This window comes from Protopterus annectens, chromosome 7.part0, assembly GCF_019279795.1.
Source record: "Protopterus annectens isolate FY-2018-M chromosome 7.part0, PAN1.0, whole genome shotgun sequence".
Taxonomy (NCBI): domain Eukaryota; kingdom Metazoa; phylum Chordata; order Ceratodontiformes; family Protopteridae; genus Protopterus; species Protopterus annectens.
In genome coordinates, this window is record NC_056739.1 from 106,430,275 (window position 1) to 106,456,394 (window position 26,120).

Here is a 26,120-nt window from a genome sequence, read left to right on the forward strand (position 1 = left end):
CCATGATAAGAATTTTATATCAGCTGTGTTGACTGGCTCAATAGGAGGCAGTGTGAGCTTTTCTTAAACAAAATTGAGGTCCCAAGTAGGTATTGGTGCTCTCCTTGGGGGTCTTATGTTTCTTGCCCCTCTGAGGTACTGCCTTACAAGTGGATGTGAAAAAATATTGTATTGTAATGAGCTGAAATGGCAGAGGCATGGATCTTAATAGATGAGAAGGATAAGCCTTTGCCCAGCATCTCAGTTAGGTATTGTAAAATCTGAGGAATATTTGGAACAAGTGGTTCAAGTCCTTGTGCCTGGTTCCAAGCACAGAATCTCATTTTTCTGCATAAGATTTCCTAGTGCTGGGCCTCCTGGCTTCTAAAATGACATCCATAACAGCTTTAGAGAGAGGTGTGTTCTGAGTGGTTAGAGAGAGAGGTGTGGTCTGAGTGACTATATTATCTGCCATGCAGCCAGATTTAAGGTTCTGAGTTGACTGTGTAGAATCTGATTGTTTTGTTGAGTCAGAAGATGAGGAATTTGAGGTAAAGGCCAGGCTGGGCCTTGAGACAAGCACTTTGGGGTTGGGTACCAGTGCTGGCGTGGCCAGTCTGGGGCAATCGGATCATTTTTGGCTTCTCTTGCCTGACATTTAGGAGCACCTTGGGAAGAAGAGGCAGTGGAGGGAAGGCATAAACTGTCAGGTTTTTCCAGCTGAAAGAGCATCCACTTTCCATGCTTGTGAGTGATAAGTCCTTGTGCAGAATTTCTGTAGTTGGCAGTTGTGAGGGGAGGCAAAAAGATCTATGTCTGGGCGTCCCCATTTTCTTGTTATCATGCTGAAGACCTGTGGATTTAGTTTCCATTCATGCGGATCCATGAGATTTCTGCTTAGTTCATCTGCCAGTGTATTTTTCATTCCTGGCAGGAATTGTGCCTGCAGATGCACTTGATAGGTCAGTGCTGTGTTCCACAAAGTCATGGCTTGCTTACAGAAGGGGTAAGAATGTGTGCCCTCTTGCTTGTTTATGTACCACATAACTGTGGTGTTGTCCGTCTTTAGTAATAGTTGTCCTGGATATAGTAGATCCTTGAAGGCTGTCAGGGCATTCTGTACAGCTAGCATCTCTTTTTGATTGATGTGAAGATGCATTTGTTCCTTGGGCCACGTGCCCTGAATACATTTTCCTGCCATGTGTGCCCCCAGGCATAATCCGATGCATCCGTTGTTATCGTCTGCCTGGCTGTGGGTAAGGTGAAAGGCTGTCCCTTGTTGTGGTGACAGGCCAGGGACCACCATCGAAACTCCTGCTGTAGACAGGGAATTATAGTTATTATTGTTTCCAGGCTGTGGCAATGTTGAGTCCAAACACTTTTTAGATACCATTGTAGTTTCCTCATATGCAGTCTTGCATATGGAATTAGTAGAATGCAGGATGCCATGAAGCCCAGGGCCTGCGGAATTATTCTTGCAGGGAGCTGGGTCTTTGTTGCCATCATTTGAAAGTAGTCAGTTGCCTTTGTTTGTCTGGCGTGAGATAAGCCATCTGGGCAGTTGTATTTAAGCTTGCACCCAGGAATATTATCTCTTGAGAGGGCACTAGTTTTGCTTTCTTTTCGTTTACGGTGTACCCTAGGCAAATTAATAATCTTTTTACAAACGCCAGATGTTTTAGTAGAATGTCCTTGCTCTCTGCTTGAATAAGGCAGTCATCCAAGTAGGGATATATTTGAATTCCTCTTTGTCTGCAAAATGCAATTACTGGTACCAGGCATTTTGTGAAGACCCTGGGCGCAGTAGATAAGCCAAAGGGCAGTGCAGAGAATTGGTAATGCATTGAGCCAGCTATGAATCTGATGCATCTTCTGCAAGATTGTCTGATTGGGTCATGCAGGTATGCCTCCTTGATGTCCAAAGTAACTAGCCAAGCCTTCTTGCCCAGCATGGGTAGAAGTTGCTGCAGTGTTAACATTTTGAATTTTGGAACATCCAGGAAAGTATTTAGGATTGACAAGTCCAGTATTGGTCTCCAGGCTTTGTCCTTTCTGGGTACCAGAAAAAGTAGAGTAAAATCCTTGCCCCTATTCTTGCTGTGGTACTCTTTGAATAGCTCCCATGTCCATGAGAGCAGCAATTTCCTTTTGTGCCTCTGCCCATTGGTTTTGTGGCAGGTCTGGCATACCTTTTGATTTTGGAAGGGTGTGAAAGTGGAACCTGTAACCCTGAGAAACTATATTCAGGACCCATTTGTCCTGGGCGATTATGTGCCAATTTTGTGAGAAAAGTGCTAGCTTTCCCCCTAGGGGTGCTGCCAAAAGGTAAGTGTTTGGCCTTTGTAGAGTGAAGTCATTGGGACTGTTTCCTATAAGGTTGTGATTTGTCTTCTCCTCCTTTGGGGGCAGAAGCACCCCATTGTTTAGGTCTGTAGGAGCCCTGGGGCTGAGATCTGCCTCTTGGGCATCTGTATCTGCCTCTTTGTGGTCTGTCTGACACCTGAAAGGACCAATTTTTTGAAGGCCAGTTTCTGCTATACCTAGGTGGTTGAACCTGTAAGAAATCCTTTACTGTCTGCATAGATTTTGCTTTATCCTCCATTTTCTTTAACACCTCTTCTGCCTTACCACCAAACAAAGTATCATGCTGTAGTGGAGCATCCAATAATTTTACTTTAACATGTTCAGGTAAACTTTGTTCTTTCAACCAAGCATGCCTTCGAATGACAGAGCCTGTAACTGCGGCTCTAATGAATCAGAACCACATTGCAGAGTATGCTTTCTCACTTGTTCAGCTGCATGCAATAATTCCTGCATTTCCTTATTATCAGGACTGAGTTTGTAAGCATTTTCTGTTTTAACAAAGACATGAGGTACTGTTGATATTTAAGCATGTGAAACTGGCAGTTTAAAGCCCTTACAGCTAAAGTAGCAGAAGTGTAAACTTTTTCCCCCATCTATCCAGAGCTCTAGAATCCCTATCAGAGGGAACAGGGTTTTTAGCAGTGGAAGCCTAATCCCCTTTGGGACCCTGAGAAATTGTTTCTGGGTCAGTAGCAAGGTTTTTATAAATAAATTTATGAGAGTCAGGGACCCTGTAATACCTGTCTGGCTTGACTCGTGCAGGGGGTGAAGAATCAGGAGACAGACTGGATTCAGAGAAAACATCAACAATATCAAGCACAGGGGGGATAGCCAGGGGCCTGTGCTGAGGTAGTAAAAGAAAGTCTGAGCCTTTTCTTGGATTCTGAATAATCCTGACTCTCCCAGTGGAAATGCTCCCTCATGGTGTGCAGAGTTTCCCCAAAAGAATAATCCTCAGGTGGAGAGGCTGAAGGTATAGATTCTTCAGCATCAGAGTCCTCATAGGGAGGGAGAGAATAGCCCTGATCTGAAGAGGAATCAGAGGAAATAGAAACCTGGTCAGAGGAATCATAGTCCGTGTCTTGCCTAGGCCTTTTATCAGGAGGGGGATGGGAACCCCTAATCAAAGTAATTAAGCCTTCGGCCATTTTAAGCATCTGTTTCTTTGGCATGGATGACTGTCCAGGAGAATGCTGTACTTGTTTCCTTGTCTTTAATGATGTCTTTGACTGTGCCTTGGCTGCTGCAGTGGACTTGATAGAAAGCTGTGAAGGTCTGAAAAACACCCTCAGAAGCCAATGCCTGCTCAGCGGCTCCGGACCCATCTGAGGGAATAGTTTCTGTAGGCCCAATACCTTGAGTATCCAGAGGCCTAGTTGTCTCCACGTGGGAGTCTGATATGGCCTGTGGCTCTGAAGTAGCGGGTGTCAGGGGCTGCGAAAGCACCTCACTGAGAACCGGCGAGCCAGCGACTGGCCTAGAAGAGGCTTTGTCATCTGTTTTGGACCTCGGATGCCTGTCCTTTTCCTTGTCTTTGCGTTTTTTTATGAATTCCGGTCGTTGGTTGTTCCGACGGCATTATGTAGTTAAACCTTTGGCCAAAGTAATGCAAAGCAAAATCAAACCGATGCTTAATAGTGCGTTTGTTGAATCTAGCACAAAACCGACAACTAGTATCATCGTGGTCAGGGCCTAGGCAAGGAATACAGTAAGAGTGAAAGTCCTTATGAGGTATTTGCTTCCCACAAGAAATACAATTGTTAACGTTTACTGACATTGGTCTGAAGCAAGAAAAAGTTTCCCCAACAGGGTACTTAGCTTTATTGAAGACTTCGGTTTTGAAACTCTATTTCCAAAATCTCAGGAGTCGGCCGACCGGCACTTGTGAACTGCTTTTCCTTTGGGCACCGCGCGGCAACAAAGACTGAAGAAAATGGCGTCAGTTGCATCTTTTATACCCCTGGCACACTGACGTCAGGGAAGCGGTGACAGCAACCGATGCCGGACCTAGACTTTGGACCTCGGGCCGACTGCGGGTAGCCTGCCAGCAGGATAACCCAAGTGTAATGACTGCAACAGTGAAATACGATGAACATCTCAAAAATACGTCATCACAGATATTCTTTCCAAAGCTCTAAGTTTCAAAATACATTTCAAAGAGCACTGTTCATTTAATCCAGGGTGAACATAGGCATTCAGCCTTAATTGCCAATACAATTCTCTTTCTTCCTTCCAAATGTAGTTGCCATGGCCCACCCCTTCCATCTTTTTTCACCTGTTCAATAACCATATAAGGAAATCTATGTCCACTATTCTCTGTTATATGTCTCGCTAAAGCATTAGTATTACTTAGCTTACTAATGTTATACTGGTGTTCATAAATTCTTTCTTTAAAATGTGGTAACTACATTTGGAAGCAAGAGAATTGTATTGGCAATTAAGGCTGAATGCCTATGTTCATCCTGGATTAAATGAACAGTGCTGTTTGAAATGTATTTTGAAATTGAGAGCTTTGGAAAGATAGGATGTGATAGTGTTATTACATTTTTTTATAGATTGTATATATTATAATATAGATTACGTATATATATATATATATATATATATATATATATATATATATATATATATATATATATATAGGTTTGGTTGTATATACTATCTTTGTATCTAAGTGTATATACTTTTAAAAAGTTGATTGACTGATATGTGATGTCATAATTCGAAGGCTATTTAAGTTGTGAATTAATTCAGGTAGGAAGTTGGCACAATGGTTAAGGTGTTTACCTTACAAACACAAGGTGCAGGGTTTGATTCTCACATGGGTAACTAGTAGGCTTAAAATGGCCCACAAGGGCAGTTAGCCATCTATGAATCTATAATCTATGTTTGATGTCTGAAGAAGTTGATGTATAATTCGAAGGCTATTTAAGTTGTGAATTAATTCTGTTTGATGTCTGAAGAAGTTGATGTATGTTTTGTCAATGAAAGCGCTAACAGATGTACATTTTTGGAGATTACCACTGCCTTTGTTGTTTTTTAGTAGTTTTTTTGTCTTGTATGTGCTGACGAAGTTTGTTGGATCCTTAACAATGACTTGTAATGAAAGACTATGGCAGAAGCAGTGCACATACATGAGCGTAGGAATCCCTGGCAATCAGTAATAGAAGATCTAACAGTCTCGTAGTTTTTGTTTATTTTAATGGAATGGAACCACAAACTACAACACAAGAAACTTCCTACTGCTGTGTTTGATTTCCATAATCTCCATTTGCACAGTGCAGTCCTGAACAAGTCACTTGACCAGACAGCAACACCCAGATCATCCCTAAAGCCTTCCTATCAGAAACATGAGGACCATAACCACAAGTCTAACAACAACAAAAAGCACAGAGTGATTTCCAGACAAATGCAGTGAATCTCAAAACTGACTACTTCTAAAGGAGAGCTTTCTCCAATGTGGGGAAGGGGGTTGTTACACCTATACACTGCCGCTAGGATTACCACATCTCACAGTAGGATAATACTCTGAGATACCACGACCTCTGGCTTGGTATGTATTCTTCATTTTCAGACTTTAAATCATGCTATTAAGAAGGACTGCAACTGCAATTTTATTTATTTATTTAACGCTTGTTGACCGGGAAAGTCCGACTAGGACAGATCCTATTTTCAGCGGAGGGCTGGAATGTGGGAGGAAACTGGAGTACCCGGCGGAAACCCACATGAACGCAGGGAGGACATGCAGACTCCACACAGAATTCACCCCAGCCCAGAATCGGACTGGAGAACCTCTTGCTGTGAGGTGACAATGTTAACTGCTGCACCACGGCACCGCCCAACATTCTCAACCTTTCATCAACACCACCCCCTAAAACTAGCACTAGTCAAGCAGGTTTTTGCCATTTAACACAGAGTTAAGTATTCTGTCTATAAAGTAAAACCTGTCACCACGGGGAAAAGGTGATATGCAAGTGTGGAAGATCAATTTCTTATTTTAATTGAATTTTTACAAGCTGACAAACAATTGTAATTTATGATACCATGCTGACTCCATTTCATCAGCTTTAAACAAAGCATGTGCTGCTACTGTTAAACGGCTGCAGTTCTGACTGTCGATGCTTTGTAAACAGCTGTTATTGTATCATCTGAACCAAGAACTCCATGCAGCTTTATATTTTACATTCAAGGTTACCTACATTCTGTAACATGTTTGGTTGATCATTTGGAACTCCTCTCCTACATTCTTCTCTCTTGTTAACAAATGCAAAAATAAATAAATAAATAAATAAATACAAAAATATATAAATGAGGTACAAGACAGCATTGGAGAAGGTGTAATCAGGAATGCTGGTCTGAGGCAGTAGCAAACAAGCAGCTCCAGATACGATGCCCAGAAAATGTAAATGCACATAAATTAAATTTCTAAACCAAGACTTCAAGCTATAAAAAATTCGAAATGACATTTTAACATACATTAGTGCAAACAGTAAAGGAAGCCAAAATCATTTGCACTCATCTTAGTACAAATAAAACGCATGTAACCAGAATTTACAGATGAGTTAACCACAAAGGGAAATCTCCCTGCTCTCAAAATCAAGCTGAATGCATTATCACTCCCAAGTATGTTTTCAAACCTTGTAAAAAAGACAGTCAAGTAAGCCATTGTACAATGAGGTGTGGGTGTGTGCTACACAGAAACTAAACCCTAAGCATGAACCTGCAGCAGAAGTAACATAACTCTACATACACAGAGCTGCTCTGTGGTAATAAATATGCTTTACACAAGATTATGTGCGACACTGGAAGCACTATTCTGCCTACACAGCACTGATCAGAGCTTCTTGTAGTACTAACAGCACTGCGAGGCCTTTAACATCTTTTTATAACACCTTTACTATATAACATTTTAAGCAATGACATGGATACACACAATAATAGAAAAGAAAACAAAGCACAGAAACATTTTACAGTGTTATATTCATGCGGTTTACATATTTTTCTTTAACAATTATCATTCAGTCCACATTATACAAATTGCTCAATTCCTGCCTTGTCTTAAGCCTCACTCCTCCTCCTGAACATTATTCTGCATGTACTGTTCTTAGAAGTAATTACATCTAGTTCTATGCAATTTGCTTTCTCCCTTTTCTAAAGATCCCACCTCCATTTTTTAACTGTCTTTTGGCTTTTCTCAGTTAGGGGTCGCCACAGCGGCTCACCGGTCCACTAATAACTGGCAGTGGATTTTTACAGTGTCGAGTTGCCAGCCCAGTGCCCAACCTTCAAAGGAACACACACACACACACACACACACCTACCTGCATGTCTTTAACGTTCACTCAACTGCGGGGAGGACATGCAGACTCCGCACACAAGGAACTCCAGCCGAGAATTGAACCGGAGAGCCTCTTGCTGTGAGGTGACAACGCTAACTGCTGCACCACCGCGGCACCTACCTCCATTTTTTTTAACTCCATAAGAATATTTAACAGTTTCATTCCAAGATGGCTACGTACTAATCAGCATCTTGATTTCAGCTCTCCCACTAAAAAACGAAACTGAGAGGTAAGGACCAGAAACTCTGCAGGTTTTAATAAATTCAGTTACTGACTAATAAGTACAATGCCTGGATGCCAACAACAAAGAAACTAAGACAGCCTGAAAGAAAATCAACATGAAAAGGTGGAGAGAAAACATTGACTAAGAAGAATCCTGTTGCTATTCAGCAAAAAGCAGTTCAAGCACCAACTTTGGTACAAGAGATGGCCTCCAGTAATTTAGAGGAAAAAAAGTCAAATGTACTCAGAACACTAAAGTAGTATGTCAACTCAAATAACAAGACACTGGTAAAAAAGAAGCTTTAAACAGATATTCAGATGAACTGATAAAACTGCAAAATCAGAGGTTGACATGTAAGAAAAGGCTGGCTGAGTAAGAGCCTGCTCAACAAGACACTTTTCAAAAAATGTAGAGATAAAGGTCAAAACACACTGGGAAAACCTGAGATTTTCTGTTGTACCAGAGAAAGAAACAGACTATTAATTTTATGAAAGCAGAAATAAAAATATTCAATGGTTTGATTACAGTTGGTTTAGATTTGGACTTCCACTTTCTATAACTACTTTTGGCAGCCAGTAGCATTAAACTTAGTTAGGCCTTGCTATGTCTACGCAATTTAGATCCAATGTCTCAGGTCAAAAGAATAATTTCCTTAGTTGCAAGCACTTGCTCATGTCAAAGACAAAGTACTTTATATGGAATTTTTAAAATATGCCACCTCATTACATTCTCAAAAAATGTTACCAATTAGCTCTCTCTTTCTAATCATACCTCAAGCGTTTTGTCTCTACTCCAGGAAGAATTCTCTAAAGTCTATTGAGGGTATAAACATATCCATGCGAACACATCTAGCACAAATCCTAAAACTTCTGGACTTTGTTACATACTTTGGAGCCATTCAGATGTCTTCTCCTTATTTCTTTGTATGTAGCCTTTCCAGTCTCACTTCCTTATTTCTTTGTATGTAGCCTTTCCAGTCTCACTTCCTAAGTTTTTCTTCCTCCGATTTTTTTTCATGCAGCATTTCATATGCTCTTCAAACTACCCCTGTTTAAAACCAGCTTCTGTTGTAGACTCAAATTAAAACAAAATACCAGAGCGTTTTTTTTCATTTAGCACTTCACTCTCCCTCTCCTTTGCCTATACTCTTATCAATTCCTGGTGGGGAAGGCAGTCTCGAACCTGCAGTCCAAGCTCCTGCTTGGCCTCATCCCACTCTATTACCTTTCCCTCCCTACTTATTTGCTCTCAATATCTTGGTTCCTTTGCCAGTTTTCTCCAGCAAGTTCTAGCCCCCTCTAGCCTATTTTATGTACCTCTAAATGCAGTCACCCCTATTAGCAAAATCTTTCTCCATTCCCATGTTGGCTTAATTTTTAGAATACTTTCTGCTACTTTATGAATGCAATACTCTAAGGTTTTGTACTACTTAAGGATGTGCATCTAAAATCCTACTCTCTCCTTATTTTTCAAACCCTCCCTGCTTCATAATCCCCCTTTTCCACTTTGAATCATAACCTTATGCTAGTCTTATTTGTATGAGCATTAACTGTGTAGCTGTAAAGGACCCCTTCAAATCAGGTAACCCTAAACCACTTTGTTGTATGGGGAGAATCATCTTATCCCACTTAACTCTTGCCCTCTTCTCCTCACAAATAAATTCCAAGTCCTTTACTATCATCCACAACATTTTCCATGCCTTTATTTTACTATCAATATCCACAATCGAGAGCTACCAGTTTCTCATTTTTTTATATTATCTTTTTAGTCTCTTCCCACATATCCTTAGATGGGTCATACAGTACATACCAAAAGGGGGTATTATAGTCTATAACTGGCCTGATAAGGGAGAAGTGGAGGGACGATGACATCCTTGGAGCTAGAAAATATACCACTAGTGGTTAGTATGGCTATATAAAAGCATTTTCAAACAACACTGGCAATATAGTGGTCAAAGGATAGTTCACTGTTAATGAAAGAGCCCAGGTCCATAATGAAAGTGAATTTTTAGGGGGATGTCACCTATGTGAGCTGCATTTTTTGGCATTTAGTTTGAGGCTGTGGTCTAAGCACCACTTGTGTGTGCTTGAACCTCCTGGAGTGAGAATGCAGTGGTCAGTCAGTGTGTTTATGACAATTTCCGGTTTGCAGTTAGCAAATCTCATCAGCCAGAGGATCCTGTTCTCAGCCTAGATTGTAGGGGAGCAGACACCAAAGAGGTCTGGCCCAGTACAGACTTCTGGTGTACACCACTGACAAACTACTCTTTAGGTTCAAAGGGTGGTTCTAACACTAACAGACTGGATTCTGTCAGAGAGCCAGTTTGCTATCCAGCAGGTATCATAAGGATTCACATTTACTTTGATTAGCGTATCAGCGCTGCCATAATGCGGAAGGGTATCAAAAGCTTTGGTCAAGTTCAGGTACACAGTGTGAACTGATTTGCCCGAGTCCAGTGCCTTGGCGACTTGTTCAAAAAAGTCCTCCAGGTGTAAGAGGCAGGATCTGCCTTTAGCAAACCCAAACTGGTTTGGGTCCATGGTTTGAACTGGTCAGGATTTGGGAACTTATGTGAACAGTGACCCAACGTTTGACCAACATGTGTCCATTGTTGTAAGTCCTTCTATATTACACAGCTTACAAACAAAGGGATTGTGTCTAGATCTAGTGATGTCATTGTCCCCCTTTACTCAGCCCTCATTAGCCCAGTCAGAGTACGATTCCCCCCTTTTGAACGCCCACACAGATAACATAACTGAAAGGATGCAGGATTTAAACAACATATCCTACATGGACCAAATCAAAACTCTATCATACTCTGTACCCTACAGACTGCTAAGATGTGACTTGTGTCTGGCATACAAGACATCATGCGACCCATTACTGATGGATTTACTGCATATCAGCAAGTGAAATGGCATTGGAAATACTTGGCCTAGGGATCTAAACCTCTTCAGCATCATCAAAAGAACAGTTTGAAGGGACAGGTATATCTAGCAAAAGATACTGCTACTCTGGGATAGACTCTACTTCTCTGAAGTACAGGCCAGCACTAAGGGACAAAGTTCCCAGATGACTGAAAACTGGGAGCCATTAATGAATCCCCAAATGATGTGGATATTCTACAAAAGGACCTTATAGAAACAGATGCTTGGTGCCAGAGCCATGGGCTCAAGCTCAGTGCCAAGAAATGTATTGTTATCCCCTTTGGAAAAAACATGTACCTGTAAATTACCACATAGGTGGCAGCACACTAAACATCGAAAGTATGATAACAGACTTAGGGACACAGGTGGACAGTGGTCTCACCTTCAATAACCACAAAGCCACAACAGTCAGGAAATCCTATGTAGCACACTTCATCACTAAGGGCTTTTCATCCAGAAAAGAGGAGGTCATTGTCCCACTGTACTCATCTCTCATTAGACCCACTATAGAGTACAATGCCCCGTTTGGTATGTACCTCACAAGACATCTGCAACTGGAAAGGCCACAGAAATACCTCACTAAAAGAATCACAGGCCTAAAGCAGATGCCCTATGCTGACAGTCTAAAAAAACTCCAGCTATACTCTGTTGCATATTGCCTACTCAGGGGCGATCTCTGCTTAACATACAAGGTCATGTCAAACCCAGTGCTGTTGGACATGCTACACTTAAAGAAATCCCAATCCCTCAGAGCCACATGCTCCAGGGATCTAAACCTGGTCATCATAATGAAAAAAACTTGCTGGAGGGATAGGTTCCTGACCCAGAGACTCCCCATACTCTGGAATAGGCTGCCCATACATGTCAAGCTGAGCCTCTTTGGCCCTCTTCAAAAGGAACCTTGACAATTGGAAGGGAGATAAGAAATGCACCCTGGGAATCACATCAGTCACCCTGCTAGACAGGGGACCAGGGAAGTAATATTCTGGGAAGAAATATACAGGGAATCGTTATGGCTAGGCTTGTATAGGCCCTAGGGCCGATTGCCTAGTACCAACCTATGAACATTAATGAAGCCTAGGAATCTTTATGCATAACTATTTACAGTTGTACAGGTTGCCCAATAAAGGAAGACGTAACTGAAGTCACCCTAGGAAGATAATGTTGGGCTCTATAGTGAGGGACAATTTGTTTAGATATGCCTTATGGTTCATCTGGGTCCTACAGGGGGTGTGATAGTTAGCATTAATGTGGTACTACATTTTGTTCATGCTAAGAAGGATGTGGAGGAGTTCTAAGTTCTTGTTCTGCATTATAAGTCTAGAACTAAAATGGCTTCTTAAGGAGAAAGATACACCCCCCACTTTAGCTACACCTTCCAAATATGGTGTTGGGTTTGAAGGAGTGGTAGGCATTAAATCCCTGGACTGCTTAACAGAATCTTCCACAAATATTTCTGTGGTGCCTTTTCTTGGTTTCCACATTCCTCTGCTTTATAGAAGTTTTCATAAAACTTCTGAAATATCTCTAATGCCTATAGGATCTCTGGTTCATAGGTAGGTACTAGGCTACTGGCCCTAGGGCCTATACAAGCCTAGCCAAACAGTACCCTGGCTTTTGCCACCCAAGAAAATTATTTTCCTGTGCACCTGTCAAGCACAGCCACAGAAGTGATCCCCGGGGTGAATTTCCCATCTCCCATCCAATCATCAAGATTTTTCTTGAAAGGTGCTGAGGAGGAGCTTTGTTTGATATAGATAGGTAGTTTGTTCCAGAGTATGGGACATCTCTGGGGCAAGAATCTATCCCTCCAGCATGTTCTGTTTACTGTGGTGACAAGGTTTAGGTCCCTAGAGCGTGTAGCTCAGAGGGATTGGGATTTCTTTACGTGGAGCATGTCCAGCAGCTCTGGGTTTGACATAGCTTTCTATGTTACACAGAGATCGCCTCTGAGTAAGCAATATGCGATAGAGTAAAGCTGGAGTTTTTTGAGACAGTCTGCTTAGGGCATCTGTTCGAGGCCGTTAATCCTCTTTGTGAAGTATTTCTGTGGCCTTTCCAGTTGTTGTAGAGGTCTTGTGAGGTACATACCAAAAGGGGCATTGTACTCTATAATGGGTCTAATGAGTGATGAGTAGAAAGGGAACAATGACCTCCTTTTTCCTGGATGAGAAACCTTTTGTGATGAGGTGTGCCATGTAGAAGGATTTCCTGACTACTGTGGCAATGAGATTATCAAAGGTGAGACTATCACACATTCAGTGTTAAGTATACTACCGCCTATGTTGTAGTTCATGGGTACAGAGTTTTTACCAAAAGGGATGACAATGCACTTTTTGGCATTGAGCTTGAGGCCATGGCTTTGACACCAGGCATCTGTCTCAGTGAGGCCCTTTTGTAGGATGTCCACATCGTTAGGAGTTTTGATTATGGCTCCTAGTTTGCAGTCATCTGCGAACTTTGTTAGCCAAAGACCTTCTGTGTTAGCCTGTACTTTAGAGAAGTAGATACCAAACAGGAGAGGACTTAGGACTGAACCCTGTGATACTCCAACTTGTCAATGGTCTGAAGTTGGATTTAGAGTCTGCTACTTTCACAGTGTGGGTTCAGTCAGTGAGCCAGTTGGCAAACCATCTTGTGACATAGGGATTTATACATAGTTTATTGAGTTTATCTATAATTCCAGAGTGGGGGATGGTGCTGAAAGCCTTGGCGAGATCTAGATAGAGATCTAGATAGAGATCTAGATAGGCTGTGTGAACCACCTTACCCTCATCTACGGCTTTGGTGACTGCTTCAAAGAATTCTATCAGGTTTAGGAGACATGATCTGCCTTTTACAAACCTGAACTGGGTAGGGTCCAGAGTTTGGAGATTACCAATGTCATTGGTCATTGTTTATAAGTTCCATGATGATACGTTCCATAGCCTTGCAGACCAGGCTCGTCAAGCTAATGGGGCGGTAGTTTCCAGGGTCCGTGGTGGCTCCCCTTTTGTGGAGTGGGATAACCGTTGCTGTGCGCCATTCACAGGTTCATAGCTTCATAGGTAGGTACTAGGCTATTTGCCAGAGGGCATTTATAAGCCTAGCCAGAGTGTGTCGGCTTTCGCCGCCCCATTGATTAATTAACTGATCCTCTGTCAAACAGAGCCAATGAAGTGATCTCAGGGGTGTATTTTCTGTTACCCATCCCCTCATCAAGGTTTCTCTTGAAGAGTGTTAGTGAGGGGCTCTGCCTGATGTAATTTGGAATTTTGTTCCAAAGCATGGGGAGTCCAGTATGTTCTATTTACTGCTGTGGTGAGGTTTAGCTCACTAGAGCGCGTGGCTCGCAGGGACTTGGATTTCTTTAGGTGGAGCATGTCCATCAATTCTGAGTTGGGCATGGTTTTGTAAGTCAGGCAGAGATCACCTCCGAGTAAGCGATATGCCACTGAGTACAGCTGGAGGTTTTTCAGTCGGGCTGCATAGGACATATGTTTGAGACCAGTAATCCTCTTGCTGAGGTACTTTTGTGGTCTTTCCAGCTGTTGGAAGTGTCTTGTGAGGTACATCCCAAATCGGGCATTGTACTCTATGATGGGTCTAATGAGTGATGAGTAGAGGGGCACTATAACCTTTATTCCTAGATGCGAACCCTTTAGTAATTAGATGGGCCACATAGAAGGATTTTCTAACTTATTTGGCAATAGGATTGTCAAAGGAGAGATTACTATCTACCTGGGTCCCCAGATCTCTTATTACCTTTTCTGTATTAAGGGGGCTGCCACCTATGTGGTAATTTGTGGTGGTTTTGTTTTTCCCAAACAGGATGACTATACATTTTTTGGCATTTAGCTTGAGGCCATGACTTTGACACCAAGTGTCCGTCTCAGTAAGGCCCTTTTGGAGGATGTCCGTGTCAGCCGGAGAGTCAGTTATGGCTCCCAGTTTGCAGTCATCGGCAAACTTGGTTAGCCATAGTCCTCCTGTGTTTGCCTGTACTTCTGAGAAGTATATGCCGAACAGTAGGGATCCCAGGACCGAGCCTTGCGGGACACCACTTGTGACTGGTTTAGAGTCGGACCTGGAGCCTGCTATTCTTACCGTGTGAGTTCTGTCTGTAAGCCTGTTGGCAACCCATCTCGTGATGTAGGGGTTTATGTACAGGCTGGTGAGTTTTTCTATAATACCCGAGTGGGGAATGGTGTCGAAAGCCTTGGTAAGGTCAAGGTAGGCTGTGTGAACCACCTTTCCCTTGTCTATGGCCTTGGTGACCGTCTCGAAGAAGTCAACCAGGTTTTGTAGGCATGATCTGCCCTTAAAGCCGAAGTGGGTCGGGTCAAGTGTTTGGAGGTTCCCAATGTCTTTGTTAACGAGTTCCATGATGATGCGCTCCATAGCTTTGCAGACCACACTAGTCAGGCTTATGGGGTGATAGTTACCAGGGTCAGTTGTGGCCCCTCCTTTGTGGAGAGGAATAACCATTGCTGTGCGCCATTCTATGGGCATGTAGCCTGTGGAGAGGCTGAGGTTGAACAACGTGTTTAGGTGGGGGGTTCGTTCTGTAGTTCATGCAAGACGCAGCCTAGGACACCATCTGTTTTTGGCTTTTGACAGGGCTGTTTTCACCTGTGCGTCTGTGATTTTTGGGACACTACACTTTTCCTGTATTGTTGCCGGCCTTTTTGGAGGTGAGAGGGGGAGGGGGTGAAGTTTGCACTGAATCTATCTGCCAGGATGTTGGCAATATCAGTAGGTTCAGTATATTTTGTGCTATTTTGCACTAATTCAGTGCATATCTGTGAGTTTCCACTTAGATTCTTAACATAGCTAAAGAAGGCTTTGTGGTTATCTTTTGAATCCTTGGCTATTTTTCTTTCGAAGTTAGCCTTGGATGATTTCATGAGGGACCTCATTTTCTTACTGATACTGATCAGGGATGTCTTTCCTTCTTAGGATTTACTTTTTTCTGAGCTAGTTTCCTCCTTCTATTGTACAGCCAGTTTATTGCAGGGGTCCACCAAACTGGTTTCCTTCTCTTAGAGGAATGAGTCTTGGTTTTGCTAGGGATGGCATGATCCATGCATCCTTGTAGGTGCTCATAGAGTGCATTTGTAAAGGTTTCTGCAGCGTTATCCTTTAGCGTGGGGGCTGTGAAACTTACCACCACTGTCTTAAGTAAGGTGAAGTTTGCTTTAGAACAGTTTTTTTACTGTGGTTTCCTTAGTTGGGGGTGGTGGTGTGTGGACATCCAGAGTGATTAGTTTATGGTCTGATCTAACCAGTGACGGGTTGACCTCTGGTGTGGAACACCTGTAGCCAATGTTGGTGATGACCAAGTCCAATATGTTTTCACCTCTGGTAGGGGAATTTACCAGCTGATCCAGGGCATTTGAGTTGATGAATTCTAGGAAGTGCTGGGCCTGTACTCGATTAGTTTTCCCAGTGAATGATAGGGTAACTGAAATCGCCCAATATCAGGGTGTTTGGTATGACCTTCGTGTTTTCCAGTGTCTCCAGAAAGGTAGAGTGGTAGCCCTAGGTCATGGAGGGTGATCTGTAGCAGGCCACAATTTGCACTGCAGATATGCCCGATGTTAGTTGCACATGGATGATCTCAGACGTATCATGCTGCGCCACTAACCTGGAGGTGTAGGTATCCTTGATGAATATGGATATACCCCCTCCTTTTGTGTTTCGGTCCGTGTTCTGTGGCCAAAACATGTGGTATGAGTTGTAGCCCGGTAGTGCTGGGATGCTCTCTGGAGACTTGAACCAGGTTTCAGTTACTGCACAGATGTCAACGTTCTCCATACTGAGGAGTGCTTCTAGCGCGTGCATTTTGAGATTTAAGCTCCTGGCGTTGAGTAGCATAACCCTCAGTTTTTTGTTAATTGTGCTGTTTACGGAGGTGGGTTTGACTTTTGAGCCTTGCCTAAAAAAGGCACTATGGAGGCAGCAAGAGCCTTGGCCAGTATTCGAAAGCCTAGGGGTGACAGGTGCAAGCTGTCTCTTGCGAAGCAATGTGGCTTGTCAAGCATGTCTTCCCAGGCTGACAGACACTGGATCCCCTTTGAATGACACCAGAAGCTTAGCCAATTGTTGAAATTGATAATTTTTTCTTTATACTGAGGTATCATTCTTGGTGAGGGCAGGATGCTACTCAGGGTCAGGGTCAAACCAGCCTGGGCTACATGATCAGAGAGCTCTTCCATGTCTTTTTTCATGTAGTCCAGGGAGGTACGTCTCAGGTCATTCACACCAACATGAACAATGACAGCATCATATTTCTACTTTTTCTGGAGTGACCCGAGTGCTTGCGTTATATGGCAGATTCTGGCTCCCGACAGGCAGCTAACAGTAACCTTCTGCTTGTCCAGCCTAGTGAGTGGGACGCCAGTGTGCCTGACTATTGAGTCACCTATTACTAGTGTGTTAGGTATGTTATTTCACCTTAAGGGCTGTGATTGTGCGGCACACTGATTTTGTGTTTTATGTGTTGTCTGGTTTGTGACAGGAAGTGCAGGTTATTTGGGTGTCTGCTTTGGAGGTCTCTAATGCTTTTGCAGGTTTTTATTTAGAGCCTCAGAGTTTTGATTTTGTGTATTTATGTGTATTTTTTGCCAGTGCTGTTTTAGTAGGTCTGTGTGCGGCTGGCGTTGTAGTGCAAGTGTTAACCTTCTCCTCTTGACTGTCTGTTCCAGTTTTGGATGGAGACAGCTTAGCTTCCTGTTTGGCTGTATAATTGCATTTCCCGCATATGTTAGTGTTTTGTGGTAGGAGGAGAGGGCTGTCTGTGTACATGAGGCAGTTGTAACATTGCCTCAGGATACCCAGATTCACCAGCTGGACTGGACAGTGCACCTGAAGTTGCCCTTTGGTCATGCCTGAATAGTAGGGTGAGCTGCTTAGTCGCTTGGTTGGTGAGGGGTGAATAAAGAGCCTTGCCCTGCTGGTCAATCAGTGTCAGGTTATATTAGTGCTTGCTATTAGGTCTGAGCAAGTGCTGGGCTGTAAGATGCTTTTTGAGTGCTTAGGTTGAGAGTTAGACTAGTTTCAAGGGAAACTGAAGAGGAGACTTAGTGGAGCCGGGAATACTTTAACCGTAGCTAACCGGCACTGCCCGGTGTGCAAAACCATGCAAATGTGGTTTTTATAGAAGGGAAATGAAAGAGATAGAAATTAGCCCAAAATGGCCAATAAACTACTAACTTCTGGGCTGGACCCACTCCTCCAGGGACAGATAGGTTGCTCAAAGCTCCGCTCTCTCACAGGTGAACAGAGAAACTTCCTTTTATCCAAGTAAAGTATGGGCAACTCAGAAACTAGTATCACAGCCCTGAATTCAGCACTAGCCTGAAAACTGGACTATACTAGCTTAGAAAGGTGGGAAACAAGGATTTTTTTTTGTTTTGTTTTTTTGAAAAGATAAGGCAAAAACAGTAGAAAAATACACTTAAAACGGCTTTAAACTACTACAAACGATCAGAAAAGGCTATCGCACTTTAGTGTGTAGCCTACAACAGTTAAACAAATGATTTAAACAAAAAACAACTTTTTTTAAAAATGCAGGCAGTCAAATAAGTACAATATGTGAAAAAAACAAGTTTTAAATCACAATAAACGCTGGAAAATCTGCGTTTAGGCGGAAAAAAGTTAAGTACAGCACGAAAGTACAGAAAACTGATAATCACTACAAAGTCTCTCTCCTAAGCTAGAAGGCTTGTATCAGTTTAAGATTTTCTAGTGCTGCCCAGTAGGTTAGTTACAGGAAAGATGGGAAAGAAGCGCAGATGTGGTCTTTTAAACCAGAAAGGTGAAAGAGATGGACAAACTGTCCAAATGGTCAATAAACTACAGTTTTTGGGCCAAGAACCTCTCCTCTCGTGGTAGACAGGCTACCTAGTGCTTACCACTCCCACTGATAAGCTAAAAGGCTTTCCTCCAACACAGAAAGGCTTGCAGGGCTCAGAAGCTTACCAGCAGTCCTGGATACAGCAACTCTGTATCTGGACTAGGCTAGTTACAGGAAAGGTGGGAAACAAGCGCAAGTGTGGCTTTTAAACCAGAACGTTGAAAGAGATGGAAAAAAACTGCCCAAACGGCCAATAGCTACAATTTCTGGGCCAGGAACCACTCCTCTTGTGGTAGATAGGCTACCTAATTCTTACCAGTGAGCACAAAGCCTGAGGTGAGGCTATGACTGAACATGGTACTTAGGTGGGGTGCCAGTTTGTTCTGTAGTTCATGTAGAACACAGCCTGGGATGTTGTCAGGTCCTATGGATGCTGTGTTCTTGGCTTTGGAGAGGGTATTTTTTTTACCTGTGCAGCCGTGATTACAGGAACTTTGCATTATTATGGTATAGAGATGGGCCCTTTAGGGGATGAGAGAGGGGCAAAGTTAGCACTGAACCTATCTGCCAGGATGTTAGCAATATCAGTTGGTTCTGCATATTTAGTGCCGTTGTGCTGTAACTCAGAGCAGATCTGAGTGTTGCCATTGAGATTCTTGACAAAGCTATAGAATACTTTGTGGTTGTCTTTAGAATCAGTGGTGATTTTGTTTTCGTAACTAGCTTTGGAGGATTTTATGAGGGATCTCAGCTTCTTACTGAGGCTGACCACAGAGTTCCTCCAATCAGGGGATTTTACTCTTTTTTGCAACAGTTTCTTTCTTCTGTTGTAGAGTTTTTTTTATAGCACAGGGGACCACCAGATCGGCTTCCTTTTTTTTTTTTTTTTTTAGAGAATAGCATCTTGGTTCCGTTAGGGATTGCATGATCCCTGCACTTGTGCAAGTGCTTAAAAAGTTAATTGTATAGGATTCAGCAGTCGTACCGCTATTGTCCATCAGCATGGCTGTCGTGAGGTTTGCCACTTCTGTCTTAAGAAGCGTTAAGTTGGCTTTGGAGACATTTTTTACAGTGGTTTCCCTAATGGGGGGTGGAGGTGGGATGTGGATGTCTAGGGTGATTTGCTTGTGGTCAGATCTGACCAACGAGGAATTGACATCTGATGTGGAACACTGGTTGCCCATGTTGGTAATGAACAGGTCTAGGATATTGCTTCCCCTGCTGGGGGTGTGGATAAGTTGATCCAAGATGTTGGAATTTATGAATTCCAGAAAACGTTGAGCACAAGAGTTGGCACATGAGTAGTTTTCCCAATTAATGGTGGGGTAGTTGAAATCGCCCATTATTAGGGTATTAGGCTGTACCCTAAAATTTTCCAGTGTATCAAGAGATGAGGAATGGGAATCCTGGTGCATGGTGGGGGATCTGTAGCAAGCTATAATTTGGATTGCGGTCTTGCCCAGAGTTAGTTGCACTTGGATAATCTCAGATGCATTATGCTGAGCAACTAGCCTGGAGGTGTGGATATCCTTAATGAATATGGACACGCCTCCGCCTTTAATGCTTCGGTCCAGGTTAGGTGGCCAAAAGGTGTGGTATGAATTATAGCCTGGTAATGGTTATTTTACTTGTCATAGGTTCCCCACATTTGTTGACAACCCTTTCTGCTTTCTGTTGCCTAAGTTATGTTAAATGTCTTTGTGCTCTGGAGTTCTCAAGAAACAGTTGCTGAACAGCAATCTTTCTAAAGTAATGCATATTTTCCAAATACTCCCTTATTTCCTCTTTAGCGCTCTGCAGTTACTCCTCTTGTTACTCTGACATTCACCTTACTCTACAATACTTTAACCTTTATCAGTCCCTCTTAACCCCTATTAATTCTTTCCTATATTTCTCTCTTATCACTACTATTTTTTTAAACTACATTTTCATTTTATCCCATTCGCTAGTTATCTCTACTGAAGAAATTTCTATTTTCCCTAATATCTCTCAAATCATTTTCATTACCCATTCCCAGAAAATCAGTAGTGTATTGGTGCATGTTCTGAAATAGTTATTGGATGTGTCTCAAAGCCTTTAATTACCTACATATGCGCATGTGAAACAATTTCTATCGAATCAGTTCCCCAAGGTACAATAAGTGATCTAGCCCTATAACTCTGGCTACTGGGAAAGTGATCTAAATGTTGAACATAGTGCAGCTGTGTAAGTAAACGTACCTTAACAGTAGACGTGGGAGTAGGATCACTGTTGCTGTAGTAATTCCCTCCCAAAGTCATCTTGCTTCTTTTTGTGTACATCACCAGGGTATTGATGTATATACTCTAATTTGTATAGTTGATATAATTAGTGTTTTTTGTAAGATTTTTCCCTTTAGTAGCACTTTTTCTTTCAGAGTTGTAGTCTCCCTTCTTGGAGCAAAGAAGATCTGATGCTTTTTTGCAACCAATATGTATTTTTTATGGCTTTGCTCAAGTCAGTGTGCAGTCTGAAAATGTGGAAGGTGCCCTAAAGCTTTGAAAGCTGGCTGGTGGTCATATCCTAGGCAAATATATAATCTACATAGCTTAAAGGGACAGTCCCAGAGATTTTTTGTTTTGATTCTGGTCTTTGTTTACATTTTCGGAATGGTTTTCTGAGCATGTCTTAGCTTTGGCTGCGGGGGTTGGGGGAGGGAAGCTTACAGGAAGTTTCTATGGTTTTAGTGAAATTTCATCTCAAATTGCAATTGTACTCACAACAGCTCTCACTGAGTCATTAGCCTGTCAGGAATTTTATGACCTCACTTGCTACTACCTTGCAGGAAAGCATATGAGCAATGCAAAGTGAAAATATTAGTGAACAGAGTTTTCTGTTCATTTCATTTCATATTTTATTCTGTGTGGATTTCTACGTTAGCTATGAGCTATGATGTTATGCATGACTGCCACTTGCTCTGTAGAAAGCATCACAATGCAGAGCATACCTAAACAATCCTACCTAGGTTTGGGACTTATTGTGGAGTTGACTGGTAAGAGAAGTTTTATTTGAATTTATATTGTATTTGTTATAACTCTTTTTAACTGTTTGTAGGTAGCAAGGGATAGCTTGTTAACCAGATTTACTCAGATTCATATTTTGCTGTTTTACCTTTAATTTCACTGATGGTTGTTAGAAAGGGATAGGTTTTAGACATACAAGCTCTAGCCACCCCAAGGAGCCTAGACACCTATAAATTCACACAGACTGCAGTTGGATGATTTGCTTACCATTATCAGAAGTAAATCTAGGCTTAATGATGATGATTACACTTGTGCAATAAGCATGGCTTGAAGAACTGTTGTTTCATACATTAATGACTGGACTGATGAACTAAATAATGTTAGGCAAAGAACAAACAGAACACATTTAAGAAATGATGCATCTATTGTCTGCATAGATCATTCAATCCCTATGAAACAAGACGATGCCCCTGACAACTTTGGAATTCAGGATGCAAGTATTCAGCAATCTGAGGATCCAGTTTGTTTAGAAGGAAACAAAAAAGAAAGAAAGGAAGGAAGAAGTTCACAGCAAATAACAAGGAAGGAAAATAAACTGATTAAAGAAAATATGTAGTAAAATGGACACTGCTTTGTTATGCAACATACAGGTGACAGGAAATGATGATATTTGTCTGTCAGAAAACCTTCAGTCTACAGAAAAAGGCATCACCTTTCCAACGGAGAAAGTAGAAAAAGAGGTGAAAAGGAATAAATCAAAACTGAATGTGGAAGGACTGAAGAACATTACTGTAAGAAAAAGGAAGAGAAAGACGGATGTTGACTAAATGGCTCAAGCTCTGGATTTACAATACCAGCTGGATGAGAATTTAATACACAATGAAAACAGTGGAATTAATAAGACTAATGGTGATGAAGATCTATCCTTCATAACAATTGATAGAGCAAATATTACTGTATTAGAAGCTGAAGATTCTTTGGAGCAGGCCAGCAAAGATATTATTGTATTTGGAGATTCAATTAGAGGAACTGATACTTATATCTATAGAAAAGATAATGAACATCGTATAGTGTTATGCTTGCCAGGAGCAAAAATAGATGATGTGAGACAAGTGCTGAACACCTTAATGTAAGGAAGTACAGCTCCGTTTTTATTCATGTTGGCATAAATTATGTCATCTGCAAGGATTCTTTGACTGTTCATAGACAACTGACCGTCCTTTTACATAGTATAGCTTGTACTGGTGTTAGGACGTATTTTTCACAAATCACCTATAGAAAGGATAGTCAGGTCACTGTGAATAAAAAGATTTTTTGCGTAAATACTTGCATGGAAAAAATGTCCTGTTTTAAAAAATGGAAATGTGTAGAGCATCTAAGCCTAGTTTTGGATACGTGTGTTCAGACAGGATGGTGTGCATTTGTCAAGATCAGGGAAGAGAATTTTTGCAGCAGATATTTTGCAATATTTGACAAACACTAGGCAGGATTTCTGCCAGGTCGAAAATTTAATAGTTCAAAGATAGCAACATTTGATGCATCTCTGATGTTTGTTAGTGCTAGGAGCATTAATAATAAAGTTTTTTTAATTGGAAAATTTGCTACGTTCCCACATGACTGATGTTGTTATTGTTTGTGAAACATGGTTAAAGAACAATGTCTGGAAACCAGTTCTGTCAGGGTATAAATAATTTTACTGTAACAGACATTCTAACAAAAAAATCAGGTGGAGGTGTTATGATAGGGATTAAAGATAACTATGAGATCTGTGATTATTACATGTTCAATGATAACACCTATACTATACACTGTGTAACTGCGACAATAAAGACAACCCTGGAACATATAACAATTGTTGGAGTGTATAGACCACCAAAGTCAAGTGTAGATGACCTAGAGGAATTCATACATTTCTTGCATGAAACACACAGGAGGGAAGAATAATATTAGCTGGAGACTTAAATTTACCCAAAACAGACTGGAATAACATTGATTAGTAAGGAAATTATTCACAACATATATTCAGGAGTAACAACTGCTTCAGATTGTAAAAAAAAAAAACAACTACCAGGGGATGGAACATACTAGACACTGCTTGTGTTCCTAAAAAAATTACTGTTACTTCAAGTCAAGTTTTACCACCATTGATGTGCAGTGATCCTGGGGTTATAAAGGTTAATTTGTTGCTAGATAATTCTGCCAAAATGAAACCTAAACCAATGCACAGAAGTTTTATTACAGATTACAGATTATATGGAAGCAAAACAGTCACTATGCAAAACTAATTGGAGTGAGGTGTTCAGTGGAAAAACTGCAGATGGAATGTGGAAAGTTTTGAAACAGAAATTGTTTTGAGTGCAAAAAAAAAAAAATCAAAAAAAATGTTTAACATTAGGATCTAGGCATATAGCATACGGGATATATATTTCCATAAGAACAAGATGTCCGACTAAGGTGAGAGACAAAAAATATAAGAAATGGAAGAGAGGTTGAACTACAACTTTGAAAACTGAAATAAACAAGCTGGACAAACAGATTAAGCATAGTGCAAGACAAGATAAAGAAAATTTTGAAGAAAAATGTATATAAAGATACTGAGCATAATAGGAAACCTTTTCATAGATGCATAAGATGTGAAAGGAGTAAAGATGTACAAATTGATAAAATGTGTGCAGATTCTAAAATGTATTCTCAGACCTGATCAGTCACAGCATGAAGTTATGGGAAAGAGTAGTGGAAGCTAGGTTAAGAAGGGAGGTGATGATTAGTGATCAGCAGTATGGTTTCATGCCAGGAAAGAGCACTACAGATGCGATGTTTGCTCAGAGTGTTGATGGAGAAGTACAGAGAAGTTCAGAAGGAGTTGCATTGTGTCTTTGTGGATTTATATGAAGCATATGACAGGGTGCCTAGAGAGGAGTTGTGGTATTGTATGAGGAAGTCGGGAGTGTCAGAAGTATGTAAGAGTGGTACAGGATATGAACGAGGGTAGTGCGACAGTGGTGAGGTCTGCGGTGGGAGTGACAGATGTGTTTAAGGTGGAGGTGGGATTACATCAAGGATCAGCTCTGAGCCCTTTCTTATTTGCAATGGTGATGGACAGGTTGACAGACGAGATCAGACAGGAGTCCCCGTGGACTATGACGTTTGCAGATGACATTGTGATCTGTAGTGAGAGTAGGGAACAGGTGGCGGAGACCCTGGAGAGGTGGGAATATGCTCTAAAGAGAAGAGGAATGAAGGTCAGCAGGACTAAGACAGAATATATGTGTGTGAATGAGAGGGAGGATAGAGGAATGGTGAGGATGCAGGGAGTAGAGGTGGCGAAAGTGGATGAGTTTAAATACTTGGGATCAATAGTTCAGCGTAATGGTGAGTGTGGATGAGAGGTGAAGAAAAGAGTACAGGCAGGATGGAGTGGGTGGAGAAAAGTGTCAGGAGTAATTTGTGACAGACGAGTACCAGTAAGAGTGAAAGGGAAGGTCTACAAGAGGGTAGTGAGACCAGCTATGTTATATGGGTTGGAGACAGTGACATTGACAAAAAGGCAGGAGTCAGAGCTTGACGTGGCAGAGTTGAAGATGTTAAGATTTGCACTGGGTGTGACGAGGAGGGACAGGATTAGGAATAAGTATATTAGAGGGTCAGCCCAGGTTGGAAGGTTTGGAGACAAAGCCAGAGAGGCAAGATTACGTTGGTTTGGACATGTGCTGAGGAGGGATGCAGAGTATATTGGGAAAAAGATGCTAAGGATGAAGCTGCCAGGTAACAGGAAAAGAGGAAGGCCTAAGATAAGGTTTATGGATGTGGTGATAGAGAGGACATGCAGGTGGTTGGTGTGACAGAGCAAGATGCAGAGGACAGGCAGAAATGGAAACAGTTGATCTGCTGTGGCGACCCCTAACTGGAGCAGCTGAAAGAAGAAGAAGATTCTCAGACACAACAGATTATATTTACAAAATCTTATGCAAAACAGTTTGACTCCACAAAAGGGGTGATAAGTTGTCCTAGTGATATCCAGGTAACCCCACATACTTGAATCAAATTAAATTATATTGAAAGAGAACTAACTGCGCAGACTGGATCCAAACAAAGTACAGGGAGGAGACAGATTTAGTAAATGACCTGAGAACACTTCAGCAAGAGCTTAACAATACCATTATGTCTATTACTCACTAGGTCATATAAATATGAGGAGATTCCTCAAGACTGGACATGCGCTTATTTAGCCTGTCTTTAAGGGAAAGGGGAGTAGGGCAAACCCAGAGTCATATAAACCCTTAAGTCTACTTTCATGTTGTGGAAAACTAATAGAGAAGGTAATATTGGGTAAGTTATTCTCAGAACTGGATAGGTTGGAACTTGAAACCATATATCAGGATGCATATGTTGAAAACAGATCTATTACCACCTGTAGCATGATGTTCTACAACAATATAATAACAGCTATGAATGAAAACTTGTGCTGTG

The 26,120-nt window shown here is 41.7% G+C and overlaps 1 protein-coding gene across 1 annotated transcript in view; it reads right to left on the reverse strand.

Moving 5' to 3' along the window:
• Positions 1–26,120, reverse strand: part of LOC122806265 (mitogen-activated protein kinase 13-like) — a 713,780-nt gene that overhangs the window by 172,923 nt on the left and 514,737 nt on the right. The gene's annotated exons all lie outside the window — the stretch shown is intronic.